The sequence below is a fragment of the Rhipicephalus sanguineus genome, unplaced genomic scaffold (genome assembly GCF_013339695.2).
Source record: "Rhipicephalus sanguineus isolate Rsan-2018 unplaced genomic scaffold, BIME_Rsan_1.4 Seq858, whole genome shotgun sequence".
Taxonomy (NCBI): domain Eukaryota; kingdom Metazoa; phylum Arthropoda; class Arachnida; order Ixodida; family Ixodidae; genus Rhipicephalus; species Rhipicephalus sanguineus.
This window is the reverse complement of record NW_023616147.1, coordinates 10,343-28,080: the sequence shown is the minus strand read 5'-3', so window position 1 is coordinate 28,080 and position 17,738 is coordinate 10,343. Positions and strand designations below refer to the sequence as shown.

At 48.7% G+C, this 17,738-nt stretch overlaps 1 protein-coding gene across 1 annotated transcript in view; it reads right to left on the bottom strand.

Annotated features, from left to right (window-relative positions):
• Positions 1 to 17,202, bottom strand: part of LOC119378529 (nuclear distribution protein nudE homolog 1) — a 28,825-nt gene extending 11,623 nt beyond the window's left edge. Inside the window, exon 1 of the mRNA XM_037647635.2 lies at positions 17,016 to 17,202. The gene's annotated coding sequence lies outside the window, so the exon portion shown is untranslated. The remainder of the gene's footprint in view (positions 1 to 17,015) is intronic.
• Positions 17,203 to 17,738: the final 536 nt, after the last annotated feature.

Genomic DNA, 17,738 nt, shown 5'->3' with positions numbered 1-17,738 from the left:
CTTTCGCGAGTCTTGCTCTGAGGCCGAACCGACGCTGTCTAGAAGACAGCCTATTTGAGATGCTCACACAGCAACCTTCTCAGCAAAGCAGATCTTATGTGCAAAATAAATGTATACTTTTTCTCATTTCACTGGTGTTCATTAGTGATTCGAGTGATTTACTTAAACTATGCTATTTCTAGCATAGATCATTTTGTTGTCACCAAGTATGTCGATTTCGGTGTCTAATGCTTGTTACTGTTGCTGTGAAATAGTGTACTTTATATTGCAATTGATACGTGTGATTATGCCATTATTACTAATTATGTACATTGTAATCCTCCCCCCCCCTTGGTAATGTCCTAATGGCGCTACAGGTACTGAAATAAATAAATGAACTGAAAGTTTCAATGCACTGGAACTTTATTTACAACATTATGCTGCACTTATAATTGTGTTTGTTACTGTTGCTGTGAAATAGTGTACTTTATATTGCAATTGATACGTGTGATTATGTCATTATTACTAATTATGTACATTGTAATCTTCCCCCCCCCTTGGTAATGTCCTAATGGCGCTACAGGTACTGAAATAAATAAATGAACTGAAAGTTTCAATGCACTGGAACTTTATTTACAACATTATGCTGCACTTATAATTGTGTTTGCGGAGTATGAGCATCCTTGACATAAAAAAAGTATTCCAGTATCTGTGTTGCTGTATCTGTATTCCGGAATACTTTTTTCATCTTATTGCGAAAGTATCTCTGAAATATCCCGTTACATACCAGCCAAGTTTGGAGAAACGGAATCCGGGAGATCTACTCAATGGGGGGGGGGGGGGGGGTATGAAGTATGTCGACCGCGGGGGGGGGGGGGTTACTGCGATAGCAATTATATGGACACTGTCAGCGGGATTTTGCGGTCGCCGCTGATCTGTACAGAGTCCAAATCGATAACATCGCTTACGCATCGTCTGTTTCACGTGCGAGTAAATGCGCGCTAGCGCTAGGGACGAACGCGGTTGAAGCAGAGATGAAACGACCCGGCCGTCACCGTCGCGCGAAGGGCACATACGATAACATCGCTCCTCGTGCGAGGCCTGTCGTCGCTTGCTTACCAGTTATTTCGTCGGGCAAGGGACCATAAGGGGCGCCGTTGAGACAGGGACGGTCGCGAGTGCTGGCGAACACGCTCTCTCGACAGACAACGGTAACGGCTACCCTTTTAAGTGCTGGGCTCTCCACTTAAAGCAGTAGTGACACAAAATTTTCAAGGCGAGATAACTTGTGGGATAGATTTTTGTGTCACAAACGCATCATCTACGAAATATAAACGGCTGATATAACCTATAACACATTTATGATCAATTGTTAAATTGCGTGTAGCGCATCTGTACGCGAAACGTACCACCTCGCGTCATCGTGACGCACGGGGTGCGCAATGCACTGGACGTGCGGGGCAAAACTGGATTTCCGGGAGATTTTCCTATGACCCGTACAACCAGGAGAAACATTCAAAATCCGGGAGTCTCCCGGGTAATCCGGGAGACTTGGCAGGTATGCCGTTATGGTAAAGGAAAGTGTATCTCAGTATCTGTATTTTAGGCTTCCAGTCCACGTATTTTGATATCTGCATTCCGGAATACTTTTCTGAGTATCTATGCCCAGCCCTGCTATGAAGGAAAGAAGATGACTTTTAAGGGCTCATTTTAATTTGTCAGACACAATATTAATGAGAACTAACAGACAATAATGCCATGGAAGGTATAGGGGATGATACCGTATATACTCGCATAATGATCTCACTTTTTTTTCAAAAAAATTGACGCCAACTTCGGGGTGCGATCATTACGCGGGGTAAATTTTCCGTGAAACAATACAGTGCAGTCCACTTATAACGATATCGAGAAAAACGAAAAATATGATCGTTATAACCGGTGATCGCTATATCTGGACTGCCGAAAAAAAAAAAAAAAAGAAACCACCGCGGGACGTATATTCGTAGCTTCGATCCCGAATTTACCACTAGCACTAAAGAATAGATGTTCTAGAAAGCAGGATGTCAAAAACAAAGCTTTATTTTAAGCTCCAACGAGAGCGTCAAGCTTTAGGCGCACCTAAATATCTCAACAGTCTTGAAGTATCCGTGCGCCATTGCATGATGTACGAATTGTGCGTGCCGTTAACCACCACGGCGGCAAGAGCGCACACGCAAACACCACAAAAACTGCACACGCCGGCCAAAGTTCGCTTCATGTAACGGAACATCACGAAACTTCATACGAAGGCCGGCGACTAGGACGGGCTCCTGTACGGCGGCGGCGGCAGAGCACGGCTGACATAACGACCACTCCGATAAGTCTCAAGAGCGAACAATGACCCGCCAACCACAACGGGAGACTTGCAGGTGTCCGCCAAGCATAGCCTGCCTGCACGGCCAGCCTGGTGCCTGCGCTCAACACTCGCTTCGTGCTACAACGGAACTTCCGAGGAATTCAAAACTAGCGTCGCGGCGCGCGCGCGGCCTCCGCGGCCGGCGCGGGGCGCACAGCTTTGTCGGCACGGAGGCAGGCCGACAAGATGGTGTCGGTGACGTAATCATGACGTAATTCTTTGGGACGCCCGGGACGCCGCAGCGGCGCGCCAACTTGCTTTTCGCCTCTTTTTTTTTTTTCTTTTCTTCTCCCTCTCCTTTCGGTGCGATTGTGGGCCACGCGCGAGTGGCGAGGCACAACATACGCGGCTAGCGCCATCTTGTGGCGCGCTGCGCAAGCTCGCGATGGCACTCGGCGCGTGGGCTGCGCGGGCAGCGCACGCAGCGCGGAAATGGCGGCAGATACGAACTCGCGTAGGTAAACGTTTCGCCCCGTCTCGGCATCGTTCGTTTCAGGGGAACTTGGAAACGCAAATGTAACGATTATTATACACAGAAAATGCCGCCCAGACGGCAAATTTTGATCGTTATATCCGATATGTGGCCGATAACATATCGTTATATATGGTTTTTTCCCTCATAGACTTAATGCATAAAATGACACACATAACTCGACCCATCGTTATAACCGATATATCGTTATATGTGGTATCGTTATAAGTGGACTGCACTGTATTCTGAGCATCAAAAACGCAAAGAAGTCGCTAATCTGAATTCTTACGATAGCTATCATGAACATAACCAAAAATAAAAGTAGAGTAAGGCTTACCTTTGTAATAAAATGCACGCATTACGCAGGAGCTACATGCATGGAACACTGCCCTTTTATTTTTGAACTCTCTGACCCCCTAACGTTTATTCTGAGTCCGAAGCGTCACTGGCGTCAGTGTCGTCGCCGCACGATTCCCTGTCGGAATCGGCAGTGTCTTCACTGTCCCACAGACGGTCACCTTATGTCCCGTCGAGCGCGTTGGAAATGCCAGTCTTCTTAAAGCTCTTGACGACCACCTAGTCGGAAATGGTACTCCACGCTTCGAGAATCCATGAGCAGAGGACTTCCACGGAGGGTCTCCTGATTTTGCCACTTGGCGTGAAATCGTGGTCGCCTGCCGCCATCCACTCTGCGTACAGCCTCCGGACGTTGTCCTTGAACGGTTTGTTCAGTGACACGTCCAGAGGCTGTAGCAGCGAAGTTAGACCCCCAGGGATCACTGCGATTTCCGTGCGCCGCTCCTTCAGCTCGGTACGGACACTGTCAACGAGATGGCCCCGAAAGCTGTCCAGCACAAGAAGTGAAGGAAGCAGAAGCGCTCCTGCTCTTCGCCCCCAAACCGTCTTGATCCAATCGACCATGAGGTCTGCCGTCATCCACCCTTTTGCTTGAGCGCGGATGTGAATGCCACGGGGAAAGTTTCCCTTCGGAAGTGTTTTTCGCTTCAGAATCACATACGGCGGCAGCTTCCGCCCGTCTGCCGTCACTGCGAGCATCACGGTGCACCGCTGCTTCTCCGCACCACACGTTTTCACGAGCACACTTCGAGCACCTTTCTCGTTCACAGTAGTGCTTCGAGGCATGTCAAACGTCAACGGCGTTTGGTCGGCGTTGCCTATCTGTGAAAGCAGGAAACCGTTCTTCTGGCGTATCCTCGTGACGAACCTGTGAAAATCGATCACTTTGTCTTCGTACGCGGATGGAAGTCGCTGGCACAACGACGTCCGCCGCCTCAGCGACAGTCCATTCCGCCGCATGAAGCGTGTCGTCCAGCCGGAACTGGCGCGGAAGTCCTTTGTGGCTATTCCCAGCCTCCGGGAAACTGTGCGCGCCTGTGTCCGTACCATGTCTAACGACACGGCACAACCGTCTTTGCGCATGTCCCTCACGTATTCGAGGACTGCCTTTTCGATGTCAGGGAACTTGCCCGTTTTGGGTCCGCGGAAAGCCCGGCGCGTGCTGTTCGTAGCCATGAGCTTCTCGCGCTGTTTTTTCCAATATCGGATCCGGATTTCGTCGACGCCGAAATGTCTGCCGGCAGCGCGGTTTCCGTGCTCTAGCGCGTAATCAAGCGCCTTCAGCTTGAACGCGGCAGTAAAGCTCGCATACCGCCCCATGGTGAAACGGCGCTTCAACAGACGATCACAAAGCACAGCCAAAAAAACGTGGTGTCAGGCGACGCCGTGACAGGCGGCTGGGATGGCGGCGACACGGCTTTTTCAGGAATTATGGGAATGCGTCGGCAGCTTGTTGCTGCGGGATGACAACAGGTCGACCAACAGGCGGCCGCCGCTGTAACAGTGCGGGATAGCAAAACAAACATGGCGGCCCACAGAGCGAAGCGACCGCATTTTTTTTTTCTTCTTTTCGTCAGTCACGGTGGTTGTGAGTACGTCACGCGCGTCAAAACAGTCTCTTCTGTCTAAATAAGGAATGCTTTCATTTAAATCAGTAAATTTACGGCATTAGCGTAGCGATGCCTGCTTTCAGATCACAGAAACAAAGATGGGCGCGTTCAGCTGCCACAGACATAAAACACATGGCGGGCATTCAGTGAAAACTGCGGCATTTGCCTTTACTGCAATCCTAAATGGCACGTTTCCGTCAACGGTGGGCAAAAATTACGAATATGTTTGGTGCGTGCAGTTCACTTGGCGAGTTTGGAAGAGTTATGAACGCAACATTCGACAGATGATAAACGCGATGATCATCGGCTAGACTTGGCACACGACATATCGATGCGGCAAGTTCAGGGTGCGATCATTACACGGGGAAAAAGAAAATCGAATTTAGGCGACAAAATTTAGGGGTGCGATCATTACGCGAGTAAATACGGTATTTGTAGTAATTAGGATATAAATGTAAAGAAAGTAAAGTGGACGAAAAGATAACTTGCCGCCGGCAGGGACCAAGCTGACCGACTAGTCAGCCGCCAGCTCGTAAAAAGATCCCGTGCTACATGACGCCAACAGGCAGAAAAAGTGTGTTCCACACTCGCCTCCATGACTGCGATCGGCGCTGACTAACACTCCTATGTTTAAATGCACATATATACCCCATAAAGTGGACGGGAAGATGACCACCGCCGTACCTCAGTGGTAGAGCATCGGATGCGTTATGTAGCAGACTGCGCTAGTTGGTTATGCATACTTGAAATAACCTGTATCGGGTCTTCCACAGCGCCTTTTCTGAGCGACCTGCTGTTAGCGAAATTAGACAGGGCATTGAAGGACCAGCTTAGCACGTTGTCCGTCAAAAAAAACTTTCAGATATGTGGATGATTATCTGATAATCATGCAATGTGATTCACATATCTTTCATTCTCAGGTCATGCAAGTTTTAGAAACTTTCCGCGAGTGCCTCTGTCCGCTCGTGGTGACTTCCGAGCTGCCCAATAAGGACAGCATCCGCGTCCTGGATCTTTAAATGTCATTCTCTGAAGACCACACGTGCTGGCGATACGAGCCCCAGTCACAGAAGCCTAACCTCACAGTAAATTAGTTAAGAGAGCCATCGTAGAGTTGTGCTTCTCGAACGTCTTGCCAACACGTCTTGGAAGCTAGTCTCCTGGCACAGTCGAAAGGCCTTGAGGGAGCAGGGTATCCATGTCCTTTGCTCATCTCTGCAGCTGAGTCAATGCACAGAAATAGGAAACATAGGGGCACTGACGGCGATACAGAACAAAGGACTGTTAAAAAGCAGGACAGAGTGGCAGTCATCCCGTACATGCACTTCGTGTCCTATCGCCTGAAGAAAATAGGGCAACGCATTAATGTGCAAGTTATTTTCAGTGCGCCCAACAAATTGTCCCAGTTGGCGAACAGAACCTGTCCCGTGAAGAGACGAGCAAGACAATGTGTTGTCAAACACAGAACACGGTTCGTCGACCGTGTGCAAGGAGTAGTGTACTGGATACCCTTGTCTTGCGGGGCGTGCTACGTGGGCCAGACAGGCAGATGCCTGAACGAGCGCTTACGTGAGCATGCCAATAACGTACGCAATGGTAAGGATGGCTTCTTGGCACTGCATGTCAGCACATGTGGGTGCACGCCACAGTTTCAAGGGACCACAGTTGTGGAGAGGAACAAGGATGAGCAAGTACGAGAAAGTACGAGTAATAAGTGAGGCTGCGCAGATGACGCAAGAAAAGCACGGTTGCATTAGCAAGCCATCAGTTTTGCTATCTGACAGAGAGCTGGGTTTTTTAGAATGCGAGGGTGTACGCAGCCGGCTGCTATGACTGTTAGTTTTTAGCCTGGTTTCCATCATTGTCTTTTCTTGTTATGTTCTTTTTTCTGCATTTAACTTTCCCTGCAAGCACTTATAAGTTGCTTTCTTGTCAATAAAAATTCAGTTGGAAGTCAGCGTTTGTCTTGTGTGTCTCATTCCCGTCGCCGTCCGTTTTTTGTGCTGTTTATTTCAAGCGTTATTCAAAGGTCGCAGGTTCGGTCCCTGCCAGCGGCAAGTTATCTTTTCGTCCACTTTACTTTCTTTTGTGGCGAAGCAATTGGTACTGTTTAACGGTTGCGCTCTCTAGCGGCTCCTAGTGGGTTGTCCTTTTCTAAACGTCGCTCGCGCTCGGAGCCTGTGCTTTTGCCTTGACTGTCGCCATAGCGCATTGTCGCCGAGTGCCGTCCAATAAACAGCTTAACAAATTGGTGGAGAGTGCTGTGCTCCCATTCGATGCCCCTGGAACTTCGTTCCTATACTCTGCCATCTACCATGCCTCAAGACGCCGCTCAACAAACGCCGCCGCCCACACCGACCACATGTCCCAGTGTCCCACGCATCCGCGATCCACCTATCCTTCACTGGCGCCGATGGCACCAACGTGGAGGACTAGCTCGCAATTTACGAGCGCGTGAGCGTACCCAACAAATGGGACGAAGCAGGCAAGTTGAGCAACTTGGTCTTCTACCTCGCGAGAGTAGCAAGCTTGTGGTATACAACCACACATCTGATTTTGCAACTTGGTCGGATTTCAAGACCGCCGTCATCAACGTTTTTGGCCGCCCTGCAGTTCGTAAGCTGCAAGCAGAACAGCGCTTACACGAACGAGCTCAGCAGGCCGGTGAATCTTTCACCAGTTATATAGAAGACGTCCTGGACTTGTGTAAGAAAGCCAATGGCACCATGTCCGAGTCTGAGAAGATCCGGAACATTATGAAGGGCATTGACGACGATGCCTTCACCATGTTGCTCGCCAAAAACCCTTCCACCGTGGCCGAGGTCATAACACTGTGCCAGAGCTACGAGGAGCTCCGCCAGCAACGTTCAATGACCCGTCGCTCTCCATCACGCGACGAAGAGCTTGCTGGCTTGGCGGCCATACCTTACCAGGCCACGCTGCTGGCAGAAGTGAAGTCATTCGTGCGCGAGGAAATCGCACGCCAGTTCTCTCTCCTGGCCTTCGCCTACCCGCCGCACTTTCAACAGTCATCGACGACCCTTCTTCCTCCCCTCCGCCGAGGGGTTGAGCAGGAAATTGTGGAGGTGATGCCTGGGTACTACCAGCAACCTCCGGCTCCTGCGCCACAGAGTTACGCTCAAGTTGTAGCCAGGACGCACCAGGCAATCCCTGAGGCTGCACCATTGAGTTACGCCAAAGCCACCGCTAGACCTCCGTCCTTCGAAGCGGGCGTGCCGGCTACGTATGCTGCCGTCATCCCTAGGCCCCAACTGCAACCCACCATGCAGTCATTTCAGCAGCCGCTCCGTCAATCACATCCTGTGACACGGGCGGGACCTGCCCCGGCAAACCGATGGCGCACACCCAACAATCGGCCGATCTGCTTTGCATGCGATTATGCCGCTCACGTGGCACGTTACTGCCATTGCGTGCAGCCACCTCGAGTCGCGTCACCCGCCACCAGCCAGTCCAGCCGTGCATTCTACGATCCGCCTATGTCACCGACGTTACGCCCAGCACCATCTACTCGCCGCTCTCCGTCTCCACGACGTCGCTCACTGTCACCAATGCAGTCACGTTCTGTCGCACGAGAGCAGCACGAGAGCAGGAAAACTAGTCGTCGCAGTCCACGAGGCAAGGGCTGCGACGTTATCGAACTGTGAAAGCCCTCAGCGAAGTCCATCGAATGTCATAGACGTGTTTGTGGATGGTGTTCGCGCATCTTTCCTTATCGACACTGGAGCCACCATATCCGTTATGGACGCAAAACTTGGCCGCTTACTCCGAAAAGTGACGACGCCACTTTCTCGGATGTCCCTCCGTACCACCAGCTCCCAGAGTATTAGGCCTACAGCAGTATGCACTTCTCGCGTCATCATTCAGGACGTTATGTACGACGTCAAGTTCACCATAATTGCTGCATGCTCCCACGACGTCATCCTGGGATGGGATTTTCTCTCCCGCCACGACGCCATAATTCACTGCGCACCAGCCGCCCTCGAACTCTCACCGTTCTCACATTTGACGCCGGCAGACAGTCCATCGGCATTCACCAAGATCCTCGTCAAAGTAGATACCAAAGTTCCTCCAAACTCGTCAACGGCCGTGCCAGTTTGCTGCACCAGTCTCTGCGACACCATTGCACTCCTTTCGCCATCTGGCCGCGTTTGCACTAGGAAAGGGTTGCTGGTTCCTTTCGCGACCGTGCAAGTCACTCAGGGTAGCACCGCTATTTTTGTTACCAACCCATCCCCGCACATTGTTACGTTGGTGCGAGGGGAATATCTTGGCAGAGTGGAGCCCCTCGAAGACGCACAAGCTCTGGACGCACCCGATGACTCACACTTCACCAGTTCGCGTACCATCAGTGCCGTTTCCACGTCTGATTCATCACCCACGGATGTATTTGGTCCCTCCATTGCTGACAACCTTACGTTGGTCCAGCGTTCCCAGCTTCTGTGCCTGTTGGAAGAATTTAGTTCTTCTTTCGATGCCGGGCAAACTTCTCTCAGCCGCACGTCCGCTGCTACGCATCGCATCGACACTGGCGCCCAACCACCACTGCGGCAACGTCCATATCGCGTGTCTCCCACAGACGTCGGGTAATTAATGAGCAAGTCGACGATATGCTTCAACGCAATGTTATTCGACCCTCGGACAGCCCATGGGCATCTCCTCTTGTTCTCGTTGCCAAGAAGGACGGTTCTGTGCAGTTCTGTGTGGACTACCAAAGGCTCAACAAGATCACTCGGAAGGATGTTTATCCGCTGCCGCGAATCAACGACGCGATTGACAGCCACCAAGGAGGAGAATACTTTTCATCTCTCGATTTGCGCTCGGGGTACTGGCAAGTACCCATGGCTGATGACGCTCGACCGAAGACAGCCTTTGTCACGCCCGACGGCTTGTACGAGTTCAACAGTCATGCCGTTTGGTCTGTGCAATGCGACCGCGACCTTCGAGCGCAGTGATGGACACCGTTCTGTGCAACTTGAAATGGCACACGTGCTTGTGTTACCTGGACGACGTCGTTGTTTTCGCTCCGGACTTCTCCACGCATCTTCAACGTCTGTTTTGACACGTTTGAGCAATGCCGGCCTTCAACTGAATCTGAAAAAGTGCCGATTTGCAGCACGGCAGCTGACAATCCTAGGCTACGTCGTGTCCAAGGACGGAATCCTTCCCGATCCGGCCAACCTTCGGGCCGTGGCCGAATTTCCCAAACCTACGTCCATCAAAGAACAGCGCAGTTTCGTAGGACTGTGCTCATATTTTCGACGTTTCATACGCAAATTTGCCACCACCATATCACCGCTGACGAAGCTCCTTGGGAGTAACGGGCCCCTACATTCGTGGTCGTCCGAATGCGACGACGCGTTCGCAAAGCTCCGTCGTTTGTTGACATCTCCTCCCATACTACGCCACTACGACCCTACGGCCCCAACGGAGGTACACACGGACGACAGCGGTGTAGGCCTCGGCGCTGTTCTTGCGCAGCGCAAACCAGGGTTCCCCGAATATGTCGTAGCATACGCAAGTCATACGCTTACTAGAGCCGAGACATTACACCGTCACGGAAAAAGAGTGCCTGGCGATCATCTGAGCCCTTACAAAATTCCGACCTTATTTGTATGGTCGCCCATTTGATGTCGTCACCAATCATCATGCCTGCTTCCGCAGACGCCCCTGCGAGGGCTGCAATCAAATGTTGTGGACAGAAGAGCTGGCCATGTAATAAGAGCGAGTGATAAGTGAAACCTGTGGGCATGACACATTGGTTTGTAGCGAACTATGACAACATGCAGTGAGAGATTCACTAGACAGCACGGAGTGTCTTGACTGAAGAAAAAAAAAAAGCGCCAGTTGGCAAGAACTGCTGAGGTGCGAACCTCTTATGAGGACCTAGCCAGCACCAATCATTATCCTCAGGAAACAGCTAGCCGACCCCATTAGATGACTGACAAGTTGCGAAGCACTGGCTTGCCGACGAACCTAAGAGCCTGGCAACACCAATGGCACAGTGATGGTGAGCACACCTCAAAACAAGCCATACACAACCAGCTGCTTTCAACGTGTTGCCTGAATCAGACTATAGACCATGTGGCTTCTTGGGCTAGTTGGTTCAATGCATCAAAAGGCAAGCAGACAAGCACTCATCCTGTTGTGTCTTTCTCGTCAGTGTCTCCTAACACTACAATGCCTTTTGACAAATTACAGACTGTTGTCCTGAACATCATCACAATTGTGACCATTTCACTTGGCAATGACCTCAGCTAATTATGAGAAGCAAACCACATCAGACTAAGGAGAGGAGGATAAGGAGAGGGTGAGCACTGTCACCCTTTGTGACAGTTTGTGCAGCCATGGCAGATATGGCTGGTCTGAAGCAATGTCTTGTACTGCACTTTTCATGGTGTAATTTTCAGTGAGCAATGTTATCCACGAGTGTTGACCTCTTCTAATGACAAAGTTATTCCAGTGAGTTTGTCTTGCAGCCAGCCTTGTCTCGTTCCCGAGAAGGATGCAATAATTGAATTTCTATCATGCAATAGCCCCAGATTTGTTTCGAAACATTAAAGAATAAAATTTACCTAGCAGGCTTCCGTGCCCAGTTCATCATCACCTCAAGCAGGACACAAGCCTCATCCAGTGAGAACCCACCCTGTCCACGTTATGCCGGCAAAGGTCTTGGCCACCTCTCGGTACCATCAGTCCTTCTCATGGCGTGACCGACCCACTTCGTTTCAACCTTTCTTGGGAGTACTTCACTTAGGACACTTACTCATTGGGCCAGTTCATGAAAAATGTGGTGCCAAATTGTAGCAAGAAATCAGGATAGACAGAAAAAGCACCAACGCACAACTTGTATTTTTAAAAGCACCGAGTATATATCAGCACAAGAACATACATGTGTGCAACTAATACACTCGCCAGTACACTGGCACCTGGCATATAAGTCAGCTGATCTTTGTTGGAAAATTTAAATAGGCTATGTCGATCCTTACGTTCCTTAAACTATTGACTTCTTTCTTGACAAGCAGAAGCAACATTCACTATTGGTCTTCTAGTGATGGTGAGGACCTTTCTTGTTCCTTGTCTCAAGATAGCATTGAGGAACATGGTGGCACTTGTTAAAGGGACACTAAAGAGCAAAACGATTTTTCTCATATTAGTAAAGTACTCTTTCACGATACCAAAAACCCCACGCTTGCTGCGAGAAAATGCACAAAAACAAAATGTGGGGGGTGACGCCACCTTGAAGTTGCCTCACCATTCGCCGTGACATCACATGTGTTGATGGCGTCTACTAGGGATTATGAGTTCTTAATCGGTAAAAATAAAGTACATTGTCCTCTGAGGGGGCTATAGACTTAACATACCAAAATTGGGGTAATTCTGTTGAGCCAACGGCACCAAAATACGATAAGTACACTTTGAAATCCGTGACGTCAGGGGGGGAGATTTTGGCACAAAATTTAAAAATGAGACTTTGAACTTGATTTCCTCCTCTATTATTAAACCTATGCTGGTGAAATTAACGACATTAGAGTACTCAGAGCACAATTTATAGATCTAAACAGATTCATTGTTTCTCTTTAGTGTCCCTTTAATAACTGGAGTTTCCATTGACAATTTAGTTTCTATGCTGGAATATTACCTTAGCAGCACCTTTTTTTGGTCGTGTCTGGTTCCACTTTTGAGCGATTTGTTATTGGAAAAGTTGGACAGGGCGGTTCATGAAGAATTAGGAAGCACTGCAGTGACGAAAATGTTTAGGTTTGTTGATGATTTTTTAGTCACTGTAAAATGTGATCCGCAAGGTTTTGTGTCTCGGGCCAGAGGTGTGCTGTCCCTCTTTATGAAACGCCTGGATCCGCTCATATTGACTCATGAAATGCCAGAGAACTCATCCATCAGGTTTCTTGACCTTAAGCTTACGTTTAGAGCTGAACATACCAGCTGGGCGTATGAGCCGCACGCAGGTAAACCGCTGTTGCCGTACACGTCTGCTCATAGCAAACATGTCAAAAGAGGCAGTGTAAATAGCTGTTTTAGTAATGCAATGGATCGCTGTTGTGTTCATTCGACTGAAGCCAGCTTCCACGATCAGGTCGCTAGGCTTTAAGTCTGCTGGTTATACTGAGCCAGTCTTGGTTTCCATGGCCGAAGGCATCAGGAGAAAATGGAGGGCTAAAGATGGCGCAAGAAATAGTGCAGAAAGACGAGAAAACAGCAACCATGAAAAAGAAAAAATAGCTGTTGTTCCCTGCATGCATCAGGTCACCCACCGCTTGAAAAAGGTTGGGCAACGCATTGGAGTGTGTGTAGTTTCCTCTGCACCTCACAAGCTTTCTCAGTTGGCTACGTTGACGTGTGCTGCTAGACACAAGAGGCAACTGTGCAAAACAAAACACAGAACTCTGTCACTTGCATTAACAATGTAGTTTACAGAATCCCGCTTTCATGCGGCGCCTGTTATATTGGACAAAGCGGAAGATGTCTAAACTGCAAACTGCATGAGCATGCGTGCAACGTTCACAACGGCAACGATGGTTTTCTTGCCCAGCATGTCAGCAGATGTGGGTGCGAAGTTCAGTTTGACAGCACAGTTGTGGTTGATAGGCACATAGATGAGCGTACAAGGATTTGAAACTGCAAACATAGCGGGTGGCAGCTCGACTTGCGTGAGCAAACCATCAATAGCTCTGTCTGATAGGGAGCTTGAGTTTCTGGACAGTGGCAGATGCTGTAGGCATCAAGAAATTGCTGCAAGGTAAGGTGGGCTTTGGAAGGGTTTTTTATCGCTCTTGTTATGGTTTGTTTGTGGTGTGCTCTTATCGTATGTGCTTACGAAACTTTTATCTGTCAGTATATATTTGTCTTAGCTGTCCCTCTTTATGAGCAAACCTTCAGTTGGTAGTAAGCGCTTGTCCGTGTGTTAAGTCCTTGTCTACATTATGCGCTCGTATTTCAAGCAAGCAGAATGGATCACCAACTAGCCCAGTCAGCCATTTTGACCCGCTAAGGGCTTGAGCTTCGTGTAGTTTTCAGCAAGTGGTGGTTGTACTGCCTTTTCCACATCTGCAAAGCCTTTTTCATCGTCGCGGCTTCAGAAAGAAGTTCGTTGACTGCCTTCAGTGGTCTACAAACAAGGCCAGCAAGCAGCTCTTGCTTCACTCTCGCATTAGGAAGGCCTTCTCTTTACAGACGACACTCATGAAAGCATGCAGAAATGCAGTGCAAAAGAGGTCCCAGATTGTTAGCGTGGACTCTCCATTTTCGAACTGGGTTCTGGCGCTGCCTTCGAGGAATAAATACACGTGGCATCGTATCTCATTGCAGACCCAGTAGTTAAAAGCGGCAACTCGGTCGTATGTTTCCAGCCAGCTTTCTGGATCTTTGCATGGTGATGCACTGAAAGTTAGCGGCTCCCTAGGCTGCCGAAGCATGACTGATGCAGCCAAACCAGAGGCTGTCATCGTGGCTGATGTGGTCGTCATGGCCGTGGTATTTCTGGGCCTTTCAAGAAGCCCACATTCCAGTGGTAGTCCTTGCTGCCTGTGGCTAGCCCCGTAATCTGGGAGGGCTTTCAAGTCTTCTTGATCTATTGGCCGTGGTTCAAGGTTTTTCGTAGGCGTCCGGAACATGAAAGAACCAGCGCCTCCACCAAATGCCATGTGATTGCGAAGGTGAAGAAGGCTGCGGCAAGACTGGGAAATATGGAACCCTTTATTGGGCGAACATGTGCCTGGCAAATGAAAAGTCAAAGTAAAAGCAATTGCACAATGAGAGCAGCGAGATGAGTCTGCAGTCGAGTAATCTTTACAGTGGTAAGGCAGGTCAGCATTTATACATGTGGCATGGAAGATTCCTTGCTTATCGTTGGTGGCAGTGCTAGTTCCAGAATAAGCTCTACTGTTCGTGTTGTGCACTAAAGCATATCAAAACAATCTAAAGTAATTGGGAATGTTCGCCTTTCTGGCACAGTGTGTACAAGACAGTGGTTACACATGCAACCACTTTCACACTAGACATACAAAATTCATGTTCATCTCAAATGGTCACTTCAAAGGGCCCTGCAACACTTTCTGAACATACTCAGAATTCACTGCAGATCAGGCTCTTGTGAACATGTGAGACAAATATAGCTCTGCACCGCACATGGAATCTGCACTTTCATTTCACGGACAGCCGAAAATGGCTCGCACTCTTTTCGGCCAAGTGAAATGAACACTGCCAATGGCTGGTTTCGTGATCGCGAACACATCCTCGGCATCATAGTTTATATTAGTAGTTTTGAGTTCAATAAACAACAGATAATAATTTATCGCACTTCGGAAACACCTAGGTAAGCCTTCTTAGTATTTTCTGTCTTGATCAACGGTCGTCTGCTTGCCTTGTTTCTTCCTGTGTTCATACAAGGCGGCACGCAGCTTAATAAGCCCATGCTATTTCGAACTCGATGAACCTGAGCTTGCCTCACACCACAGTACTTGCCAATTCATATCGTCAGTTCCAAATCCACGGGCACGCTGGTCAGTGCACGCTTTCTCTTTTGCCTCGCAAGCTAGATGCCTTGGCAGACATCGCTCGATGCTTAGCTAATTGAAACTGCTTCAAAATGCGCTATCTGGGTTTTGCTACTATCCGTCAGTCAACCTGACGCAGTACAACACCAGCGAGCACCACACACCCGCAAAGCCTGGCCATACTTTAGAACAACCGTAGGGGAGTAGTGCCGGAAGTGCTCATGTGTCGCATAGTTACCGCGGACACGACCAAGTTGCCGTAACGGTGGTCTAGCGATTACTCACGATCGTACTAGTACGGTAGTTTTTTTGTTTTTTTTCGATATTGGGCTGAGGCAATTAATTGGGGATTCATGGCCGCGATTGTCCAATCGGAAAGAAGAATGGCTTGTTGGGCGAGTTGGTATTCCATTATCATGAAACCTGTGCAGAAAACGTGGACAAAGGGAGACAAGGCAGCACAAGCGCATACTAACAACTGAAACTTTTATTGAAAACAAGAAGAATAGAAGGAAGAAAAACACAAGAACCACCCATGCATGCTCCAACACCTGAAAACTTCTATATTTGTGCATCAAGATAAGCAATCTCTGCTTGGTATAATGCCAATGAGGGCTTGGCGACACAACTATCTCCGGCTTTTAAAATAAAATAAGCTTCAACAAGCTCACAAGTCGTACGTTCTTTGTGTCGCACAATGTTTTTCTTCCTTCTATTCTCGTTTTCAATAAATGTTTTAGTTGTCAGTATGCGCATGTGCTGCCTTGTTTCGCTTAGTCCATATTTTTCGCGCAGTTTTCACGATAATGGGAAAGACATGTCAAAAGTCGGGAGTCTCCCGGGTAAATTGGGAGAGTTGGCAGGTATGCTAACTACTCTGGGATTTGTGAGGAAGGTTGTTAATGGAATATGTATGAGAGAGAACTTTTTTTTTTGATAACTGACATATAAGTTTTTTTTGTGTGTGTCTTTAATACCATTCGCCACAAGGCTGCGGCAAGAGACCTGATGGGAATTTGTTATTCCGGACAGTCATCTGCCAACAGTCGAACGGGTAGAGTGGTATTATTAGGCTATCATTAATAAAAACCAGGATTAGCACCGGACACTTCCTTAGGGTACTGCTGATAGTATTTCATAACACACTGTTGGACAGATCGAATGAAAACTACCACTTGGTGACTACTGGATTTTTGAAAGTTTTATGAATCCCTAGGAGCAGTTTAGGCTGGGAGACTTTAGAGAAAGCTTCGTTAAAAATATTATATCTACCTGCTTGCGTTTTTTCAAAGCACTTGCAAGACCGTGGGTTAGTTCAGCCAGGTGCCGCTTATGAAAGCCACACTGATGAGAGTTACGTTGGCTATTTGGCGACATGTAAGCATCTCTTATTATGTTCTTCTGCATAAGGCGCACTTGTCAGTCATGTATCTTTTGTCCCATTATGTAGCCACCTCCAAGAAGTTACCATGAAAGCAAGTGCAAAAGTATGAACAAACAAGACTTTAGCCAAGATGTGTTGTGACGGCGAAGAGCAGGGCTCGCTAGGGTGGCGCAATTTTACTTGAGGCACTCCTCTGCGAATGAAACAAGCCATGGCCGTATGCTGAAGCAAACGCAAACGACTCGCAGCGAAAGGATCATTGGAATCAACAGAGGCGTATACCCACCTGCAACAAGCAAACAATGATTCTAGCTGGTCATCCGATGACTCCGAAGGCAATGCTCACGAAACAAAATGACGGGCTGACATTTTGCACCGAGCGGCGAGCTGTTTCGCCAAATCCAGGAACGAACGACCACAGCGTTTCTCGCGTCAATAATCATAGACGGCACCACTTTTCATTATGTTGAAGTAAGTTAATGCTAAAAAAAAAAGAGTGTAACACTAACGAAAAGAAATTAAAATAACGCGTGGATAGTGCCGCAAAAAGAAAAAAAAAAGAGAGAGAATGGCCGTCGTTCAATCTAGGACAGTGTTCTGGAAGTTTGTAGTGCGCAGCACTGTGCGCACTGTGCGCTCACTGAGCGGCGGAGCGTGACGCACTTCATGTCGCCGCCGACAGGCGGCGCGGCTCGCAGCGTCGCCTGTCAAAAAGACCGTAAAGTGTTCAGGGTGCGGAATGGGATGGAAAATAGAGGTTTGTACGGATGAGAAGACAGAGGGAGCTGACGAAGCAATGCGAGTTAGAGGCGAAATTGGAAATAATGATGGCTGCCAAAGAATAAGCTCATGGTAAGAATCGCCGAGCTGGAGATCGCGTTGGCGACAGAGCGGGAAAAAACGATGGCTATGGGAGAAAGGCTTAAGTCAGCCGAGGAGGGGTTAGCAAAGGTAGTCATGGTGAGCAAAGAAGCAAGCGACAGCGGGAACAGCGGGGCATCGACCCCCA